This window comes from Triticum aestivum, chromosome 2B (assembly GCF_018294505.1).
Source record: "Triticum aestivum cultivar Chinese Spring chromosome 2B, IWGSC CS RefSeq v2.1, whole genome shotgun sequence".
In the NCBI taxonomy this organism is placed as follows: domain Eukaryota; kingdom Viridiplantae; phylum Streptophyta; class Magnoliopsida; order Poales; family Poaceae; genus Triticum; species Triticum aestivum.
This window is the reverse complement of record NC_057798.1, coordinates 437,214,070-437,228,618: the sequence shown is the minus strand read 5'-3', so window position 1 is coordinate 437,228,618 and position 14,549 is coordinate 437,214,070.

The window sequence follows — 14,549 nt, the reverse complement described above, 5'->3', positions numbered from 1 at the left end:
TAGAAGAGCAAATAAGCTAGAGGGGATTTAGATGTAAAAGAACAAAGAGATCATGAGCTAATTAAAGAGCACTTGAACGAAGCACCGAGATAATTGGATAACGGTAGCTGAAATGTGAGGACGAAGAATTCTTCTGGAACGATGGCCTCCGGTGAAAGGAAACAGAAATCAACTTCTGAAATACTCCGGATGGGTAAGAAAAAATATCTGGCAAATGGAATAATCCGAGAGGATAACATGAAACTAGAACCACGAAACTTCGAGAGAACGGACAAGATTTAAGAGGAACTCTTCTTCGGTTTTCAAATGACGACGAGAAACACCACCAAAATAACTGAGATACTCCGGGAGAATGAAAAGCGAAGGGGTTGAGCCAACAATGAAAAGAATTAGAAAGCGAACTTGGAGAAGGCATGTGACTGATGGGATCCATTCTTACGTCACACTTGAAAAGAATTGAGAATAACTCCGGGGAATTAGAAGAGTCGGGTAAGATCCTGGGAAAAGACCTGTGGGTTAGGGCCCACTAAAGAGAAAAACACCGTTGGAAAAGGATGTTGAAGAGGTAGATGATGCACCGAAACAATTGAAATATTTAAATGAGGTGGCAACCTCGAATTAATTCAAACACAGACGAATCTCCTGAGATGTCTTGAACACTCTGGAAGGATAAACTGGCGAGAGGCGAACGAGCAGGGAAAAACACTTGATCCAAGGAAAAGAATGTAATCACCCAAAAAACTTGAATTGAGCCCACCAGAAAAAAGATGAAGAATGTCGAACAAAACGAGAATTCACTGGTTGAAATGATTTACGAAAGACTGAAGAGGTTCCGCACGAATGAGATAGATGGTCGAGAGAGAGTCAGACTCCGGGAAGAAAAAGGGTGGGAGGGCGGGAAAACAAAGGCAACTTGGAAGGGGGGACCGACGAATATCTTGAAGAGAAAACACCGGTTGAAATCATTGAGGAAAGAAAGCAAAGACTTCGCACGAGTAGGATGGATACTCGATTACGGACTCCGGTTCCGAGATGAAAAAGGGTGGGCGGGTGGAAAAAAAACAACAACTGAGGATTGAACTTGGCAAAGGCAAAGAGGCTCGAGTCAACTTGACGAGAAATGCACCGGATGAAAAGAGCTGAGAACCAACAATCGGAAAACCAACTACATGATCCTAAAGAAAAATTTGAAGGGGAAGAGGAGTAATTCAAAACACCTACGTCAAGAATCCTTACCAGAGCGATGAAGGGGGCTGAGGAGTAAAAAGAATTCCTACTCTCCGATATAACTAAACTCCAAAATCAGTTTTCTTCTAGACTCAACAACGGCCAAACTACACGATCAATTAAGGGGGCTCCTAGGGTCGGTCGAGGCTCTGATACCAACTTGTCACGCCCAATATGCGACCCTATCCAAAAGGAACTCGAAGGTCCCACCAAGGATAGACCCGCATATTGAAACGCTTTTGCAAGGTGGATATCATTACATCAACATTACATAATAGATGGGGATACATACAAGAGGCATACAATGCCACACGGATACAACATCATCATACATAAGAGCACCATCCGACTACGGATGAAACATAAACAGAAACTCAAACGACATCCACCTGCTAGACCCAGGCTGCCGACCTGGAACCTATCCCCTGATCGAAGAAGCAGAAGAAGAACTCAACGCATGCAAGCATCGCTCTCGCGTCATGATCATCGCATAACCTGTACCTGCAACTGTTGTTGTAGTAATCTGTGAGCCACGAGGACTCAGCAATCCCATTACCATGGGTATCAAGACTAGCAAAGCTTAAATGGAAAGGAAGGGGTAAAATGGTGATGCTGCAGCAGCGACTAAGCATATATGGTGACTAACATACACAAATAAGAGCGAGAAGGGAGCAAAGGAACGGTCGTGAAGCTAGCAATGATCAAGAGGTGATCCTGAACTCCTACTTACGTCAAACATAACCCAAAAACCGTGTTCACTTCCCGGACTCCGCCGAGAAGAGACCATCACAGCTACACACGCGGTTGATGCGTTTTAATTCGGATCTGGTGTCAAGTTATCTACAACCGGACATTAACAAATTCCCATTTGCCTATAACCGCAGGCACGGCTTTCGAAAGATTATACCCTGCAGGGGTGTCCCAACTTAGCCCATGATAAGCTCTCGCGATCGACGAAGGATATACCTTCTCCCAGGAAGGCCTGATCAGACTCGGAATCCCGGTTTACAAGACATTTCGACAATGGTAACACAAGACCAGCAAAGCCGCCCGATGCACCGACAATCCCGATAGGAGCTGCACATATCTCGTTCTCAGGGCAACACCGGATAAGTCAAGCTACGAGTAAAACCAGACTTCGAGTTTCCCCAAGGTGGCCCCGCAGGCTGCTCAGTTCGGACCAACACTTAGACAAGCACTGCTCCGGGGGGGCTAAAATAAAGATGACCCTCGAGAGGGCGACTCCCAAGGGAAAAGTAGGTGGGGGTGAGGCAAATGGTAAAACCAATGTTGGGCCTTGCTGGAGGAGTTTTATTCAAAGCAAACTGTCAAGGGGGTCCCATAAATCACCCAACCACGTAAGGAATGCAAAATCCGGAAACATAACACCGGTATGACGGAAACTAGGGCGGCAAGAGTGGAACAAAACACTAGGCATAAGGCCGAGTCTTCCACCCTTTACCAAGTATATAGATGCATCAATTAAATAAGAGATATTGTGATATCCCAACATAATCCTGTCCACCATGGGGAAATCTTCAACTTCACCTGCAACTAACAACGCTATAAGAGGGGCTGAGTGAAAGCGATAACATAGCCAAGCAATGGTTTGCTAGGAAGGGTGCAAAAGGTTAGAGGCTGACATGGCAAATTGGGGAGGCTTGAAGTGCAATTGATAGGTAGCGCGGCAAAGCGATAGAACGAAGCAACTAGCATAGCAATGATAGTAGTGAGATCCAGGGTAGCGGTCATCTTGCCTGAAATCCCGCTAGGAAGAAGAACGAGTCCATGAAGAAGATGAAGCCACGAAGACAAACCAAGCGTAGACGAACGAATCCTCACAATCGCAACGAAACAGGAACTATCGAGAAGAAGCACAACCGGAAAGAAGCAAACAACATAGTAAACAAACAACACATGAACAAGGCATGATGCACAACCAAGTATGATGCATGACAAGGTTAAATGTTGTTAACATGGCAAGAGGTGAAGCATAATAAAACTACCTATCTAGGCAATTTTAAATGAGGCCGGAGCAACAAACAACAATTCCGGAAAATCCCCATATACAATATTCGAATTTGGTACTGTTCTGCCCTATACACAATTTTAATGTTGTTAAACAACAAAATAAAGTGCAACAAGTTAATCTATGCATTTTTCTACCCCATTTACATATAAAGAACATTTAATTCCGAGCTACGGTTATTTAGTTATGAAATAAACCATTTAAGCATGTCATTTATGCAAAATTAATGGAAACAACAATTGTAAAGATCTACAACATGAATGAAAGTTGGACATTGTGAAACTACATGATAATCTAAGCAAGATGCATATATGACATGTTTCATTTGGATGCATGGATACTTAGATATGAGCATTACAAAACAGTGGCAAAACTGTAATTATGCAATGCACTGGAAAATAACGAAATCCACAGGTAGAGGGAAAAAGATGCACGGGCCAGAAGCATTAGAGTGCAGCGGCCAGAAGTGGAATTGGGCCCAATGTGCGCGTGCAAAAGAAAAGGAAAACGGGGGTGGTTTCTGGGACTCGAACTCACTACCTCCCGTTGAAAACAGAGACTACTAGCCATTGCGCTAGTCATCTGTTTCTGCTACAGAGGGGGGATTGATCGGCTGCTCTTGTTTGGCTAGAAAAAGAACAGCAGTTCGAAAACAAAACAAAGGAAAAATGTACCACCTGGGATTTGAACCCCAGATCCACGGATGTGCCCGAGGTGCGCTAACCACTGCGCTGCTGCAATACTAGTGTACAAAGAGGGTTCAGACTTAGATGAATTGAAGAAGGCTAGGGCTTTCTCCTACATGGCGGACGACTGATTCTCGTCGGTGACAGGAACAAACAGTGGCGACTGCTGCGGCAACCATGTGCCGGCGGGGGTGCGGAAAAGGCTTGCGGTGGCCGCGGTGGGATGTGCGCATGATGTGTGTGCTATGCAGGAAGGGCGCATGGGTGTGAGGAGCTCTACTGCTCGAGTACCTCATCCATGGCGTACAGGATGCAGTTGGAAGATACAATCGGGGCAAGGCGAGGCCCTTGCGCGTGCACTCGTGTGTGGGCAGGCGCTATGTGCTAGGAGGGGCTGGAGGCGGACAGAGAGCTAGGCGCTCTGTTTCATCCGCATGGCGAGAGCGCGGCGACTGGCCTTCGGACACGATAAAGACGCTGATACGGCGAGGAAACCGACAGGGTTACGAAGCATGGAGGAGCGACTGCTCACCATGGGGGTGCTCGCGAAGACAGATCGGACGGAGAGACAATGGAGGCGACGAGGGAGCTCGCTGAACTTGACATTTCTCTGCTCCGTGAAGAAGACGAAGTAGACGAAGAAGAGGACATCAGGGAGGAAGCTCCGGAGACCGCGTGGAGGCATGAGTTGCGGATGAAGACGGCGGGGACGGCCATGGTGCAGAGAAGACGCCTGAACGGACGTAGTGGACGTAGAGGAAGAAGATGGGCATGCCGGAGACGATCCTGGCGCCCTCCGGCTGCGAGAACACCGGCGGGATTTATTCTCTCGGGTGCTCTTTTCTTGCGGAAGAAGAACAACCAGAGAAGGAGAGGGGTTGTTGCAGCGTTGAAGGGAGGAGGAGAAGTTAGGGTAGGGCACAGACATCGAGGGGGTGGTATATAGGACGCTAGGGAGCTGTACGGCAGCCCATCAAGCGGTGCCATGGCGATCTGATGGCTATTGTTCGGTCGTACATAGGTGACGTAGAGAAGGAGCAGAGGTGGGCTTGGGCTGGATTCGAAGGGGTAAGTGGCTGTGCGGGACGGCTGTTGCTGGGCTGCGTGCGGCCTCCTCCTGTATGCATTCTTCTCTTTCCTTTCTTTTCTTCAAACAGAAAATAGAGAAAACAAAATGCACAGGGATAGGAGAGTGGCGTGTGAGATATGAAAATATCCTCAGGACCCTGGTGTTATGTGGAATTTGATAAAATTGAGTTGGGCATTTTTAGAGGTAGAAAAATAAATCATGTTTGAATTAAATTCAAACTTGCTCCATTTTTGAACCCAACCAAAACAACTCCCAAAAGGATGAAACTTGATAGAGAGGTATAAGGCATGGAGTATGATCATCAGGAAATAAATGAACATTAATGAAAGAGGGAATAATGTCACTTGCAATAAATGTGTGAGAATTGAAAGGAAGAAGCTAGTGATTCGGTGTTGCACTTGATGATGGTTAAGATGGGAGGGCAAGATGGAACAACAAAGAACATGAGGAGAAGGAGTTCACAAACATAACAATCACATGAGAAATATGTACACTACAATGATGATCATGATGCAAATGCAACAAAAACGACAAAGGCCATATCACATCATGAAGCATGAATCAAAGCAAGTGAGATGACCATGGCAAACAAACAAGGATGGCACAATGCAATATAATAAAAGATGAACATGATGCAAGAAGCCAAAATGACAAGGCACTCAACATGATCATGGAATAAACATATATGAACGAAATATGCAAAACAATTATGATAATGCAACAAACATAATAAACACATGTCAACAACTAAAATAAATGGAAGGGCAACTGAACCGTCGGTCTCGGGGCGTTACACGTAGCAAGAAGGATTTGTGGCGCCGTTGCCGGGGAGGTCTTCGCTCAAGTCAAGACATACCAAGTACCCATCACAAACTCATCTCCCTCGCACTTACATTATTTGCCATTTGCCTCTCGTTTTCCTCTCCCCAACTTCACCCTTGCTGTTTTATTCGCCCTCTCTTTCCCAATCTCCTCTCTTTTTCGTTTGTCTTTTTGTGTGCCTGTTTGCCCTTATGGCTTTGCCTAAGAACACCGACCTTCATCTTAGAAGGTTGGAAGAGATTGAATCAAACGTTAGAAGTTTTATGACTTTACAATTTGATCATAATAATTTCTTCAGTAAAGAGCTTAAAGAACAAAAAAGTTTTATGGGGTTTATGAACAAAGAGCTTGATGATATGTCTAAAGAATTTTATGCTTTGAACTCTCAAATTACTCGGCTTGAAAATTCTATAGCCCAAATTTCTGATAAGCAAGCTACCTTAGTCAATAAGATGGCTGCCAGAAAATAATGATGAAGATCTTAAAGTTATTGATGTTTCCCCTATTAGATCTTTGTTTTGCAATATGAATCTTAATAATAACGGGACTGGAGATGAGTCAACTTTAGTTAAAAGGCGTCCCAATGATTCGGAGTTTTTAGATCTTGATGCTAAATTTGGTAAAAGTAGGATTGGAGAGGTCAAGACTTTAAATAGCATTGAACCCACTATCTTGGATTTCAAGGAATTTAATTATGATAATTGTTCTTTAGAAGATTGTATTTCCTTGTTGCAATCTGTTGTGAATTCTCCTCATGCTTATAGTCAAAATAAAGCTTTTACCAAACATATTGTTGATGCCTTGATGCAATCTTTTGATGAAAAACTTAATTTGGGAGTTTCTATACCTAGAAAACTTTATGATGAGTGGGAACCTACTATAAATATTAAAATTAAAGATCATGAGTGTTATGCTTTATCTAATTTGGGTTCTAGTGTTTCCAGGATTCTGAAAACTTTATGTGATGTTCTAGGTTTCCATGATCTTGTTGATTGCTCTTTAAATTTGCACCTTGCAGATTCCACCATTAAAAAGCCAATGGGAAGGATCAATGATGTTCTCATTGTTGCAAATAGAAATTTGGTGCCCATAGATTTTATCGTTCTTGATATAGATTGCAATCTTTCTTGCCCTATTATTCTTGGTAGACCTTTCCTTAGAATAATTGTTGCGATTATTGATATGAAGGAAGGGAATATTAGATTCTAATTTCCATTAACGAAAGGCACGGAGCACTTTCCAAGAAAGAAAGTTAAATTACCTTATGAATCTATCATGCGAGCTAATTATGAATTGAGTGCCAAAGATGGCACTACTTAGATCTATCCTCGCTTTTATGCCTAGCTAGGGGCGTTAAACGATAGCGCTAGTTGGGAGGCAACCCAATTTTATTTATGTTTTTTGTTTTTGTTTCTGTTTAGTAATAAATTTTGCATCTACCTTCTGTTTAGATGTGTATTTATGTTTTAATTAGTGTTTGTGCCAAGTAGAACATATAGGATAACCTATGCTGATAGTTAATTTGATTCTGCTGAAAAACAGAAACTTTGCACGCACAAAAATAATTTTAGTAATTCACAGAGATGTGATTTTGTATTGATTCTTTTTTCTGCAGATCAATAGACAAATTTCCATGACTTCCTATTTTCATAGGATTTTTAGAGTTCCATAAGTATTCGAAAGTTACAAATTGCTACAGACTGTTCTGTTTTTGACAGATTCTGTTTTTCGTGTGTTGTTTGCTTATTTTGATGCATCTATGGCTAGTTTTAAGTGGTATGAACCATAGAGAAGTTGAAATACAGTAGCATTAACACCAATATTAATAAAGGATGAGTTCATTACAGTACCTTATGTGGTGGTTTTTCTTTCTTTCACTAACGGAGCTTATGAGATTTCCTGTTGAGTTTTGTGTTGTGAAGTTTTCAAGTTTTGGGTAAAGATTTGATGGACTATGGAATAAGGAGTGCAAGAGCCTAAGCTTGGGGATGCCCATGGCACCCCAAGATATTCAAGAATAGCCAAAAGCCTAAGCTTGGGGATGCCCCGGAAGGCATCCCCTCTTTCGTCTTCGTTTATTGGTAACTTTGCTTGGATATATATTTTTATTCGCCACATGATATGTGTTTTGCTTGGAGCGTCTTGTATGATGTTAGTATTTGCTTTTTAGTTTTCCACAATCATCCTTTCTGTAGACACCATTTGGGAGAAGCCCACTTGATTAGAATTTATTAAAATACTCTATGTGCTTCACTTATATCTTTTGAGCTAGATAGTTTTTGCTCTAGTACTTCACTTATATCTTTTAGAGCATGGCAGTGGCTTAGTTTTGAAGAAATTGTTGATCTCTCATGCTTCACTTATATTATTTTGATAGTCTTTTAGAACAGCATGGTATTTGCTATGGTTATGAATTTGGTCCTAGAATGATGAGCATCCAAGTTGGGTATAATAAAAACTATCATAGAAAGTGCATTAAACACTAGGATCAATTTGATGCTTGATAATTGTTTTGAGATATAAAGGTGGTAATGTTAGAGTCATGCTAGTGGGTAATTATGAAATTGAGAAATACTTGTGTTGAAGTTGGCAAGTCCCGTAGCATGCACGTATGGTAAAAGTTGTGTGACAAATTTGTTGCATGAGGTGCTCTTTTGATTGTCTTCCTTATGAGTGGCAGTCGGGGACGAGCGATGGTCTTTTCCTACCAATCTATCCCTCTAGGGGCATGTGTAGTAGTACTTTGCTTCGAGGGCTAAGTAGACTTTTGCAATAAGTATATGAGTTCTTTATGACTAATGTGAGTCCATGGATATACGCACACTCACCCTTCCACTTTGCTAGCCTCTATTATACCACGCAACTTTCGCCAGTATCATGCACCCATTATTTACCTTCCTCAAAACAGCCACCATACCTACCTATTATGGCATTTCCATAGCCATTCTGAGATATATTGCCATGCAACTTTCCACCATCCCGTTATTATGACACGCTCCATCATTGTCATATTGCTCTTTGCATGATCATGTAGTTTACATTGTATTTGTGGCAAGGCCACTCTCATAATTTTCATACATGTCACTCTTGATTCATTGCATATCCCGGTATACCGCTGAAGGCATTCATATAGAGTCATATTTTGTTCTAAATGTTGAGTTGTAATTCTCGAGTTGTAAATTAATAAAAGTGTGATGATCTTCATTATTAGAGCATTGTCCCAAGTGAGGAAAGGATGAGGAAGACTATAATTCCCCCACAAGTCGGGATGAGACTTCAAACTTTAAAAAAAAGAGGCCAAAGAGCCCACCAAATAATAAAAAAAGAGAAAGGCCAAATAAAAAAAGAGAAAGGCCAAATAAAAAAAGAAAATAAAAAAATGAGAGAAAAAGAGAGAAGGGACAATGCTACTGTCTCTTTTCCACACTTGTGCTTCAAAATAGCACCATGATCTTCATGATAGAGAGTCTCGTGTGTTGTCACTTTCATATACTAGTGGAAATTTTTCATTATAGAACTTGGCTTGTATATTCCAATGATGGGCTTCCTCAAAATGTCCCAGTTCTTTGTGAGCAAGCGAGTTAGATGCACACCCACTTAGTTTCTTTTGTTGAGCTTTCATACATTTATAGCTCTAGTGCATCCATTGCATGGCAATCCCTACTCACTCGCACTGATATCTATTGATGGACATCTCCATAGCCCGTTGATACACCTAGTTGATGTGAGACTATCTTCTCCCTTTTTGTCTTCACAACCACCACCATATACCACCATAGTGCTATGTCCATGGCTTGCGCTCATGTATTGCGTAAGAGTTGAAAAAGCTGAAGCGCGTTAAAAAGTATGAACCAATTGCTCGGCTCGTCATCGGGTTGTGCATGATGGGAGTATTTTGTGTAATGAAAATGAAGCATGGCATAACTATATGATTTTGTAGGGATAAGCTTTCTTTGGCTATGCTATTTTGATAGGACATGATTATTTGTTAGTATACTTCGAGTATTATTATTTTTATGTTTTATAAGCTTTTATCTTGAATCATTTGGATCTGAACAATCATGCCACAATAAAGAAAATTACATTGAGAATTATGCTAGGTAGCATTCCACATCAAAAAATTTGATTTTATCATTTACCTACTCGAGGACGAGCAGGAATTAAGCTTGGGGATGCTTGATACATCTCCAACGTATCTATAATTTTTTATTGTTCCATGCTATTATATTACCTGTTTTGGATGTTTATGGGCTTTACTTTACACTTTTATATCATTTTTGGGACTAACCTACTAACCGGAGGCCCAGGCCGTATTGCTGTTTTTTTTCTTATTTCGATGTTTCGAAGAAAAGGAATATCAAACGGAGTCCAAACGGAGTGAAACCTTCAGGAGCGTGATTTTTGGAATGAACGTGATCCAGAGGACTTGGAGTGGAAGTCAAGAAACAATCGAGGAGGCCACGAGGGTGGAGGGCGCCCCCCCTACTAGGCGCGCCCCCCTATCTCATGGGCCCCTCGGGAGTCCACCGACCTACTTCTTCCTCCTATATATACCCACGTACCCCGAGAACATCAGAAGCAACCACGAAAACCTAGTTCCACCGCCGTAACCTTCTGTATCCGCGAGATCCCATCTTGGAGCCTTTGTCAGCGCTCCGCCGGAGGGGGTATCAATCACGGAGGGCCTCTACATCATCTCCAAGGCCTCTCCGATGAGTTGTGAGTAGTTTACCATAGACCTTCGGGTCCATAGTTATTAGCTAGATGGCTTCTTCTCTCTCTTTGAATCTCAATACCATGTTCTCCTCGATCTTCTAGGAGATCTATTCGATGTAACTCTTTTTGTGGTGTGTTTGTTGAGATTCGATGAATTGTGGGTTTATGATCAAGTTTATCTATGAGAAATATTTGAATCTCCTCTGAATTCTTTTATGTGTGATTAAGTTATCTTTGCAAGTCTCTTCAAATTATCAGTTTGGTTTGGCCTACTAGATTGATCTTTCTTGCAATGGGAGGAGTGCTTAGCTTTGGGTTCAATCTTGCGGTGTCCTTTCCCAGTGACAGCAGAGGCAGCAAGGCATGTATTGTATTGTTGCCATCGAGGATAAAAAGATGGGGCTTATGTCATATTGCATGAGTTTATCTCTACATCATGTCATCTTTCTCAATGCGTTACTCTGTTCTTTATGAACTTAATACTCTAGATGCATGCTCAATAGCGGTCGATGTGTGGGGTAATAGTAGTAGATGCAGGCAGGAGTCGGTCTACTTGTCATAGACGTGATGCCTATATACATGATCATGCCTAGATAATCTCATAATTTTTCGCTTTTCTATCAATTGCTCGACAATAATTTGTTCACCCACCGTAATACTTATGATATCTTGAGAGAAGCCACTAGTGAAACCTATGGCCCCCGGGTCTATCTTTTATCATATAAGCTTTCAATCTACTTTTATTTGCATCTTTACTTTTCCTATCTATATTATAAAATACTAAAAATATATTTATCTTATCATATTATCTCTATCAGATCTCACTTTCGCAAGTGGCCGTGAAGGGATTGACAACCCCTTTATTGCGTTGGTTGCAAGTTCTTGTTTGTTTGTGTACGTGCGTGGGACTTTTGAGGAGCCTCCTACTGGATTGATACCTTGGTTCTCAAAAACTGAGGGAAATACTTACGCTACTATTGCTGCAGCACCCTTTCCTCTTCAAGGAAAACCAACGCAAGCTCAAGACGTAGCAGGGTAAATGTTGGGTTGTCTCCCAACAAGCGCTTTTCCTTAATGCCTTTCTAGCTAGGCATGATGATTCAATGATGCTCACATGAAAGATAAGGATTAAAACATAACGGGAGCATCATGAACCATATGACTAGAACATTTAAGCCTAACCCACTTCCTATGCATAGGGATTTTGTGAGAAAATAATTTTTGGAGCAAGAATCAACAAGCATCGGAAGGCAAAACAAGTGCAACTTCAAAACTTTCAACATAAATAGAGGAAAGTTGATATTATTGAGATACGTAGAAGCATATGTTCCTCTCTCATAATAATTTTCAGTAGCATCATGAATGAATTCAACAATATAGCTATCACATAAAACATTCTTTTCATGATCCGCATGCATAAAAAATTATTACTCTCCGCATAAGCAAATTTATTCTCATCAATAGTAGTGGGAGCAAAATCAAAAAAATAACTACCATGTGGTACATGATTAAAATCACGATGACAAGTTTCATGGTTGTCATTATTCTTTATAGCATACATGTCATCACAATAATCATCATAGATAGCAACTTTGTTCTCATAATAATCAATTGAAACCTCTTCCAAAATAGTGGAATCATCATTAAATGAAGTCATGACCTCTCCGAATACACTTTCATAATTGTAACAATAAGATTCAACACCCTCCAAAATAGGGGGATCCTTATTTCCTACAGTTAACACTCTTCCAAACCCACTTTCATCAACATAATCATCATAAATAGGAGGCATGCTATCATCATAATAACTTTTCTCATCAAAACTTGGGGGACACACTACTGGAATTAGCTTATTTGTCGTCTGCAAGTTCTTTGCCGTCGGCTGGCTAATGGCAAAGAAGGTCTTTGTCGTCCGCTTACAAAAAGTGGACGGCAAAGAACTGGCTGATGGCAAAGAAGATCTTTGCCATCAGCCAGTTCTTTGCCATCAGCTGGCGGACGGCAAAGAGGGAGGTGGGCCCCACTAACGAGCAGCTTAAAAAAACTAATGGCCACCTCTTTGTCGTCTGCTAGCCCCGTTATTTCCTACAGTTAACGGCAAAGGGGGCGGACGGCAAAGAAATAACCTAACGTTAGGTTAACTAACGGCTCCCCCCACCCCGCCCCTCCCTCTCTCTCTATCTTTTTGTCCTCTCCCCGATGAGACCACCGCCACCCCTCGCCCTGTCGCCCCGACCACCCGCCGCCCCCCTTGCCCCGTCGCCCCACCACCCGTCGCCGCCCCCTCGCTCCTCGCCCCTCGCCCCGTCGCCCCACCACCCTCCGTCGCCCCCTTGCCCCTCGCCCCGTCGCCCCACCACCCGCCGCCGCCCCCTCGCCCCACCACCCACCGCCGCCGCCCCCTCCCCCTCCCCTGCGTGGTTGTCCCCGCCCCGCCCCCTCCCCTGCGTGGCCGTCCCCCCCCACCCCCCACCCGCTGTGGCCTCGAGCTCCCCCTCCACCGGGCCGCCGCCGCCCCCACCCGTTTTTTGTTCGACGACCTCCCCGTGTATTTGACGAGCTCTGCCCCTTCTTTTATGGGTGAGCACAAATGACATGTCCTACTCCCCCCTTAATTATTTGCTTTGTTCCGGTGTTCGTGCCGATGAAACTTGCTAGCTAGCTATATATGTGTCTTGAATCATCAGTATGCATAACCAATATGTGTCTCCCGTTCGAAAGGGTTATAGTTATAAATATGCATGCATTTGCATATTTATAACCGTGATTCTTTCAAATTGTCCAACGCTATCCATGGATAGCCCCAGTATGTGTAGATTGGGTTCGTTTTCCCATATGCTTTGCTCCGGATCTGACACATAAATTTCGTCAGTGCCTCCCCTGTTGTTCTCCGGGTACATATCCTCTCTGTTTATTGTGGAGACGTGTATCAGGAGAACAGCGGGGAGGTGCTGCTGAAATTTTGCGTCGGATCTGGAGCATAACATGGGAAGCATAACATGGGAAAATGAACCCAATCTACACATACTCGGGTGGGATTAGGACCTATCATTACCTATTAGAGTGTGGGTTGCATGGACATAATAAAACTGACAAACTAGATCAACTGTTGTGTCCAGTAGCTCTGAAAGTCAAGATCGTGCGTGGATGTACACCGGTCACACTGGTCAGAACAAATGGAGCACTGAATGGTTCACAAAAACCAAGGGGTTTGTGCAAGCCGCATTTGCAAATGGCCAAAGGAAAACCTGGTGCCCCTGTTTCTGGTGCGACAATTGGGAAAAGAGGACAGAGGCTGAAATGGGCAAACACTACAAAAGAGTGATTTTATGCCCGATTATACGGTGTGGACATTTCATGGTGAGTCTGCCCAACGTGACTGAGCTGAGGTGGATCATCGTCGCACCGACGAGCATGGTACCCGAATGTCATAGTCTTCAAATGTTATTGGTTTCAACCGAAGGAGACTAGAAGGACTCATGAACATATAGGGCTAGTTGAAATCAAACAAAGCACCCATTTAGATGTTCCTGATGTCTATATTACGGCTCAATAGGCGACCCAAGTATTCTATCTACCGTGGGCCTACCAAACTAATCCAAATCTGAAAGGTTGGGATGTCGTTTATGAAGTGCCGCCACGTGCTCGACTATCTCCCCCAGAGGAAGAGGATTATGAACCTCACATTAACCCAGACACATATGAAGGAGAATTCTTCCAAGAGACATGTCTTGCCAAAAAACATTTCAAGAACCGCTATACTTCACCCCAAAACATTAAAGTAGACAGCGACTGTGAATCCAACATCACCCCAGAGGAGGAACAAGAAGAGCCGGAACAAGAAGACGTTACTACTGCGGATGACCTGTCAATGCTTGACCGATTACGGCAAGGTGGCCTTCCACATGTTGATGCCGCTGAACCCTATGAGCACGTCATTGATGATAGTGATGATGATGATTATGCATTTATTGATGAT